This window comes from Vitis vinifera, chromosome 7, assembly GCF_030704535.1.
Source record: "Vitis vinifera cultivar Pinot Noir 40024 chromosome 7, ASM3070453v1".
Classification (NCBI taxonomy): domain Eukaryota; kingdom Viridiplantae; phylum Streptophyta; class Magnoliopsida; order Vitales; family Vitaceae; genus Vitis; species Vitis vinifera.
The window spans coordinates 14,473,459-14,482,563 of record NC_081811.1 but is presented as its reverse complement, the minus strand read 5'-3'; the positions used below and the strand labels follow the sequence as shown (position 1 = coordinate 14,482,563).

The following is a 9,105-nucleotide window of genomic DNA, read 5'->3' as shown; positions in this document are numbered from 1 at the left end:
TCCTATACAAACCTGGTTCCAAACTCAAGAAAAAAAACCCTAAAACCATTTCAACAAGGCATATACCCAATTCAAATGAAACCCAACCCTGACCCTAGAAGGGAAAAATAAAAAAGCCAGTCAGAAATAGTCTAATTGAAAAAATGAGAATTTCTACCATTAACAAAACTTTCGAAAGAAAAACAATAGAGAATTTCTTCTATTTAATTAGATTTATTTGGGGGTATTTTCAAAGTCATAGCCACATATGTACACATACACTTTTTTTAATATATATATATATATATGATGTGGCAACTTTAAACGGTATTTTTGTTCCCTACTATTTCATATATTTCCCATCAATTAGGGACGATATCAGGACCATAGCCTAGTTTTTAGGCCCATCAAACCTTAAAGCTCAATTCTCCTTATTTAATTCACAATTCATTGGAAAGGTTTCTTAATCCAAAATTGATTTAAAAAACTTTGTGTACTCAAAATTTAATATTATTTTCCAATCTCTCCGAAATAAGTTTTTGTGCTTGTGTATGGAAGGCAATCAGACAAATGAGAAGAAAGAGAATAGTTACTTACTACCACTAAATCCATTCTTGGCAAGACCCATTTTATGCAAGCACCACTTCTTGGGATAAGGGGCTTTTTATGGAATAAATTTCGCTAATTATTTCTAAGCATTTTTAAAAAAAAAAAATAATCACTACACCATATCTAAAAAAAAAAAAGAAATCCTAAGATACTAGGAGTGCATTTGAGTTTGTTTCTACTCGAAGTGCTTTCTTAGAAAATGTTTTTAGGAGAATCACCTAAAATGTTTCTCCAAAAAACACAAAAAGTGACTTTTAACACTACAAGTGACTTTTCCTAGGATTCTTTTGGTTGCCTTAAGGAAATATCTAAGTTTACATTCACATCATTTGACCACTTTGATAGGCAAGCAAGAAGTAAAGTTCTGCAGAGTTGTGATAATTTAGTCAGAGTCTCAGTAATCTAGATAAAATGGAATACTCCAATTCTTTTAGAACATGTATAATACTGTTGAACTCAAGAGTGGCCAGTTTGGGAAGTCAAAAGGTGTGATCCTATTTTTAGACACAATGGATCATTCCTCCTAATGGAAGCTTAAAGCTTTATTTTGATGGATGGACAGTTGGTACCCTAAGATAAATGGGTATTAGAGAATTATTTGAGATCATAGGAAGAACACTGGTGGGCCTTTTCTAGATTAGATAGGATAAAGACAGAGATTTAAGCCAAGATCCTAACCTTACTTGAGCACATTAGAAAGACCCTTTCTTTGGGAATTGGGAACCTGTAGGTGGAAGGAGACTCGGAAATAGTCATTGTACAGGCCATCAGGGGGAATAGAGGTACCTAGTGTTGTAAACATTAGATGAGATGGTCCAATCACATTTTCTATTTTTTTCTAAAGTGCAGTCAGAGTTTATTCAAAAGCAGTAGGGTTTCTTCAAGCCAAAATGATGTAGTATTGGCAATTTTGTGAACATAATGCTAGAGTTGTACTTGTGGTCAAACATAAAGAAACTCTCACCCAATCCTTGAACGCTAAAGAATTTGAAGAGAGTAAGCTACACCAATTATGAGGTTTAAGAGGAGAACATTTTTGAGAGAAATCCCTCTTCATTTGTTCCCAAATCACAATATTCACTTTGGGATGAAAACCTTGATTTTGAACCATTTTTTTAAAACCTTTATTAGTCTATAGACTTTTCTAGAGATTATACCAGTACTTCTGACAAGCAGAACTAATGAGGGCAATGGTTCTCATAGATCCATATCATGAAGGACTACAGTTCATGGATTTAAATTTTGAAGAACAGTAGTTTCAAGAACTCATATTTTGAAGAACAGTAGTTGGATCAGGGAGTCAGAAATCTGCTAGAAGGTGGTATGGGGAGGTTTGTATTTCGCATGGATTCTTAGATTAGAAATGAGATTCAAGAAAATAAAGTTGATGTATTGAACAGAGGTTCAATTGGGTATCCTGAATTTCAATGTTCTATGTTAATTACTGCCTCTTTATTTTCCTTACTTTCATGATGATTATATTTATTTAATTAGGTTGATTAAATTATAGATATGAGATTTGGTACATCTTATATTAAATTTACACCTTAAAACTAAGAATTGAAGGAAGGCACACATCTATTTCACAAATGAGAATGTCTATTTATAGGCTTAGAACCAAACGAAAATTGCAAAAAAATCTCAACTAACTATCAGATTTTATTGGCACTACTTCTACTAACTGAAAACATAAAATTATGGAGCAAGAATATGATATGAAACAATAACAAAGACTAAATCTAACTAAGACTTTTTTAAACTTCAGAGGCAAACTCTTATGAGTTCTAACATTCCTCCTTGAGATTTGCCTTAGACATGCCAAGCTTCAACCTTAGGAACTCCAACCTTGATTTAGGAAGTGCCTTAGTCATTATGTTAGCAAGTTGCACATCAGTTGAGAATAATGCAACTTGACAAGTGAATTTTTTTCGGCTTCCCTTATAGAGTAAAATTTTACATTTATGTGCTTGGTCCTGCCATGTTGGACAAGATTTTGAGCAATGGCAATGGCTGACTTGTTGTCATAGTAAAGCTTTGTTGGTGAGCTTTGTTCCTGGCCTAGATCAGCAAGCAATTTCCTTAACCATATTCCTTAATTTGTAGCAGTTGCTAAGGAGATATACTCAGCTTCTGCAATTGATTGTGCCACTACTTCTTACTTTCTTAAATTCCAGCAAATGACACATGAACCGATTGTAAATACATAACCTGAAGTGCTCTTCATGTCATCAACACTTCCTGCCTAATCACTATCAGCATAGCCATCTAGCTTAACTCCTCCTATCTTTAAATACCAGATGCCAAGATTTGTTGTACCTCTAACATACTTCAACACCCTTTTTACAACTCCCATGTGAACATTGCTTGGTGACTCATGAATCTTGAAATCAAACCAACTGGAAACATCAAGTCAGGTTTGGTTGTTGTCAAGTATAGTAGGTTGCCTACCAAGCTTCTATATGCAGAGGGTTCCTTAAGTTTCTCACCATCATTCTTCGAAATTTTCTCATTTTGTGCTAGCAAATTTGCTACTTCTTTACATGATTCTAGCTTGAATTTCTTGAGAATATCATCAACATATTTTCTCTATGAAATTAAGATACTCGAGCTGCATTGGTATATTTCCATTCCAAGGAAGTAGTTCATGATGCCAAGGTCAGACATCTCAAATACATCTTGCATTTCCATTTTGCACTCTGTCAGCAATCATACATTACTTCCAGTCACTAGCATGTCATCAACATAAAGTGACACTACCAATTGCAAACCATCCTCATTTTCTTTCAAATACAAAGTAGCTTCATTTTCACTCCTCTTAAATCCAAATTGGATTGGGTGAGAGTCAATTATGCTATACCAGGCCCTTGGTGCTTGCTTCAAACCATAAAGAGCCTTGTGCAGCTTGTACACTTCATGTTCATGCCTAGTAACCTCAAGGTCTTTTGGTTGTTGAACATAAATTTCTTCAAGAAGTATACCATTTAGAAAAGCTGACTTGACATCTAAATGGTACACTTTCCATCCCATTTGACCAACAAGTGCAAGTAGTAGCCTTATAGTGTCATGTTTGGCTACTGGTGCAAATATATCACCATAGTCCACTCCAAAAACTTGAGCAAAACCCTTCACAACCAATCTAGCCTTGTGCTTGAAGATTGAACCATCTAAATTGAATTTGGTTCTGAAAACCCATTTTACACCAATTGCCTTCTTAGCTTCAGGTAATTCTGTCAACTTCCAAGTTCCATTTCTTTTAATAACTTCAATTTCAGCTTTCATAGCCTTAGTCCATTCTGGAAATCTTGCAGCTTCTGTGTAACATGTAGGCTCAACATGTACAAGATTGCACCTCTCATACACATCAGATAATGGCCTTACCTTAAGCACTGGTGTGTCTAAAGTTGCTTCAACATCAAGTGGATCTTCAATACTTGTACTTTCTACTGCTGGTTCAAGAATAGATGGAGTGGTTTGATCACATTTATGGGCTTTCTTCAAGTCCCAATTCTAGTAGGAATTTTCATCAAAGTGCACATCTTTACTTATCAATTTTCATTCTACTCAAGCTATAAATTATGTAACCTTTTGATTATGCTGCATACCCCACAAAAACACCTTTCTCAGCTCTTTCATCAAGCTTGCCTCTCTTGATAGATGGCACATGAAGGTAACATAATGAGCCAAACACTTTCAGATGCTTGACAAATGGTTTTACACCAGACCATGCCTCTATTGGTGTTTTGCTCTGAACAGACTTAGTCAGTAGTCTATTAAGCAAATATACTAAGGTGCTAACTGCTTCAGCCCACAGAAGCTTTAGTAGCTTCTTCCCGAATAGCATGCACCTTGCCATCTCCATTACCGTTTTTTTCTTCCTCACAAAGACTCCATTATGCTACGATGAGTATCGAGCTATTAGCCGGTGTACAATTCTAGTTTCTTAACAAAAAACATTGAACTCTTTTGAGGTATATTCACCTCCATTATCAGTTCTGAGCACCTTAACCTTCTAACCACTTTGAGTTTCAACCATTTTCTTGAAGCCTTTCAACACAAAGAGCACTTGTGATTTGGTTTTTAGAAAATAAACCCAATTCATTCTACTGAAATCATCAATAAATAGTGCAAAATATACATTGTTTCTCAATGAGGTTGTGCCCATTGGTCCACAAATATCTGAATGAACTAATTCCAGCTTGTGAGTAGCTTGGACATACTTTGAGGGAATGATTTGTGATGTTGCTTCCCTAGGTCACAACTTTCACAAGTTTGAGCATCAATTGTGATTTCAAGCATGTCTTCAACCATACCAGCTTCTTGCATGAACTTCAATGACTTCAAGTTGAAATGACCATATCTTTTGTGCCAAACAACACTCTCATCAATCTTGGCACTAAAGACATGATCTTCAACTAAATCAAGCTTCAAATAAAAGCTATTTCCATTCATTTTAATTTTTGCTATCTCTATTCCATGTACATCAGTGATAAAACAAAAAATTTCTTTAAAAGATATTGCATATCCATTTCTTAACATTTGTGTAACACTAAGAAGATTTTGATCTAGTTCTAGAATGTAAAAACCATTAGTGACAATTTTTGTACCTCTCTTGGTGCTAATAGCAATTGTCCATTTTCCTTTGGCCTGCACAATTTCACCATTTCCCAACTTGACCTTTGGTTGAACTAATCTGTCAATGGAGGTAAAAATTGACAAATGTTTGGTCATGTGACTGGTGCAGCCACTGTCAATGAGTTAACTATTTAGTTCATGAGAATTGAGTACTTGTGATGCCATAAATAAATGCTCATCATCATCTTTGTCTTCTTAAATCACATTTGCATGTTGTTTGTGTTTGCTGTTGAGATTGTTTTTTCTTGGCTCTGCAATACTTCTCACTGTGGCCAATTTTATTGTATAAATTATAATTAAAATGAGGTTTACCGTACCAACAATCTTTCTCAGCATGGTTGGTTCTGCTGCAATGAGAGCAAGGCGAAAAGTTTCCTTTTCTTGAAGATCCTTCAATTTTCCCTTTGCTGTTCTTAAAGAACTTATTTCCTTGTAGGTTTCCAGAACTCTTTTCCTTATGATTTGCTTGAAAGCACCTTCAGTAGCTTCATCACTTCTCATTAAGACCCTTTGCTCCTATGCATGAAGCTTGCTAGTTAACTCTGCAATTGTGAGACTTTGCAAGTCACAAGACTCTTCAATTTCAAAGATCTTGGCTTCAAACTTTTAAAGGATTGAAACCATGATCTTTTCTACCACCTTTTGATCTATAAATGCCTCACCAAGAAGCCTCATTTGGTTTACAACATCCATTAATCTGCTAGAATAATCTTTCACATATTCGTTGTCTTTCATCTTCATCAACTCAAACTCTCTCTTCAATGTGAGGAGCCTGACAGTTTTGACTCTATCACTGCCCTCAAATTCACCTTGAAGCTTGTCCCATAACTATTTAGGTGTTTCCAAGTCCATGATTTTGGTGAAGATGTGGTCTGCAAGTCCTAAATGTAGGCAGGTGATGGCTTTGTCTTTCTTAAGTTTTTCCTCCTCATGTGCTTTCATCTGAGCAATTGTAGGATTTGCTCCCAATGGTGGTGGATCAGCTTCAAACATCACAACATTCCACAAACCTTGAGACCTTAAGTAAAACATCATCTTGAGAACCCAAATGTTATAGTGTTCACCATTAAACACTGGAACTACAGAGGAAGTACTGTTGGAAGTAGACAAGTTTGCACCATAGCTGCTTGAAAAAAAAAATCACTCAACCTCACTGTGTTTTCAAAACACTCAAAGAAACTTTGTCTCACAGCCCATAGGAACAGAGCTCTGATACCACTATTAGAATCTATAGAAAAAAAAAATCAGGAACTAGAACCTATAGAGAAAAATAAATAATTTGAGAGTTAAGAATTGAAGGAAGGCACACATCTATTTCACAAATGAGAATGCCTATTTATAGGCTTACAACCAAACGAAAATTGCAAAAAAATCACAACTACTGCCACTACTTCTACGAATTGAAAACAGAAAATTATGGAGCAAGAATCTGATATGAAACAATAACAAAGACTAAGTCTAACTAAGACTTTTTCAAACTTCAGAGGCAAACTCTCATGAGTTCTAACGGTTCTTTGTGAATACATTGCAATACTTGCTATTCACAACAAGGGAATAAACATAGCAGAAAGAAATGAAGTAAAAGATTAGGGAAAGTTCTGTAGAAACAAAAAACAGTTTGCAAAACAAACATGAATTTCAACAGATAATAATTGCACATACTGTATATAAACATCCAGGAACGTCAACAAAATGCTCAGTGGTTCCAGAAATTGAAAAATGAAAGCGATGGTAATCCTGCAACAATTTGGAATTCAATAATTGAACCATATGATATGAAAAGTCTTTATCCTACAAAGCAATAAAGACAAGTTGTACCAAATACCCGTGGTGCTAAACGGAATATCACCAAGGTTCCATTAATAAAAGAACTAGAGCAAATTTCTTTTCCTAAAAGACCTTGAGTCGAAAACTTCTGACTCTATAGAGAAATAAATAATGATCCTAGAAAATAAGAGATCACCCAAAATCAAAAATTTTAAATAAAATAGTGAGAAGGAAAAAAAATTAAAAAAACAAAATAAAAACACACCTGTAGAAGCATCCCAATACTATATAATTAGAGAATTACATAATATTCAGATTGTATACTGCTTAACAAGAAGGAATTATCTAGAGTGGTCACAACTAGTGAGGATGGTTTTAAAGGGCAAGGGAAAAATGAGTCATCTCATTGGAACAGGCTTAAAACATGAAGATCCATTATTCATTGTTTGGGACAAAGAAGATTTTATGATTATGTCATAGTTATGGAATTCAATGTTACTTGAAATCAACAGAAGATGCAATTTGGGAAACCATTTGGCAAAGGTACTAAAAAATACAAGATACTACCTGAATTTGTGAATTGAATATTAAAATCTCCATTACGAAATAGGGTAGTTGATCGATTATTGAGTATTACAATGTGATGAAGAGTCTATGGCAAGAGGCGGACTATAATCAAACATTCAAATGAAGTGTTTTCTATCATCCATACTGAAGAAAGTTGAAAAAGGGTGATGCTTGATCCACCACCAGTGGATGGATCAACCATGATTGTAAAGAAACCAAGTGGAGGAGCCAAACCAAATGGTACAAATCAGAATGTTAGCATGGAGCAAGGAAGACAGGAGTCAATGAAAAACTTAATAAAGAAGAAACTATGGTGCTCGTACAACAAGAAAGCATGTCACACCAAAGAAAAATGTGGGAAACTTCATGGAAAACCACAAGGTCTCAATCGGGGTGATGGTATGAGGAGCTCGTACTTCTTACATCATAACTATTTTTTTCTCTTCAACAAAAGTACATCTTCTGACCATTAGTTTCATTTTACCTTGTCAAAATTGCAAAAGTTGAGACCAAAACAACCTCTAAAAGATGTGTAGCTCTTAGATCACAAATAGTCAAAGCGATAGAAAATACCTTAATTCAAAATCTTAGAGAATCTTCAACAGATTTAAATGGTGGTAGATGACTATCTGTAGCACATACAGCAATATCATCACGTTCTATGCAGGCAATTGGTCTAGCACCGGGTTTCAACTCTCTTATAAGAAATTCATTGAATGTCTACATATAAAAGTTAAAATTCAACTATAGTAACTGTTCCATTTATAGAAATGATACCAAGATCCAACAATGGTAATAACAATAACCTCACCATCAACTAAGAAGGTTAAAAACCAACAAAACCATAGGGGAAGTGATATTGCTCCATCTCTGTGCAAAAATCTACTTTCGTCTTTCAATTCCAAGCTAAGCAATAAAAATTTATATGTTCCATCTTGAGAGGGGAATGTCCTTGTTAATGAGGGTATAATTGAGTATTAAAGTTATTACAAGTGTACAGTATATATAGTTTATTACTGTAGTTTATTATTTTTCTAATCAATAAAAACAAGAAGAACAAACACGTTCTCTTCTCCGATTCTTGTTGTCTAACAAGATACACATAAGATTTAACACAGACATTATAAATTGATTCGTCCCTCATGCAATCATGCCATTTGATTCTAGCCCAGACGGGTATTATCAACAAAATTTATAAAACCTAAATCACCGTACACTAGGGTTGCATAGCTAACATAGTATAGTGGCTCTACAATTGTCCATAGGGATGGGTTTTCATCGTACAGCTGACTTTAGTGAAGGAAATAAAATTGTGCTTTTCCTTATGAAAATTAACTTTTAAAGAAAATGGAATTGTGGTTGCAAAGATTGATTTTATGTTAAGCAAAAATAAGAAGTGAAGTTAACTACAAAGAAAAGGTCTCTTGGAGCTTTAGGTCACTAGGATCAGGTTCCTTAGGCAAAGGGGGAGATTCTGGATCTTCTCCTCGCGTTGGGGACAATAACATAAAGGATGGTTATCTCCCAAACTGGTTCTGTATTTAGCAGTTA

At 34.8% G+C, this 9,105-nt stretch overlaps 1 pseudogene; it reads right to left on the bottom strand.

Moving 5' to 3' along the window:
* Window positions 1-2,547: 2,547 nt before the first annotated feature.
* LOC132254013 (uncharacterized) lies at window positions 2,548-8,422 on the bottom strand (annotated as a pseudogene).
* Between the last annotated feature and the right edge of the window lie 683 nt (window positions 8,423-9,105).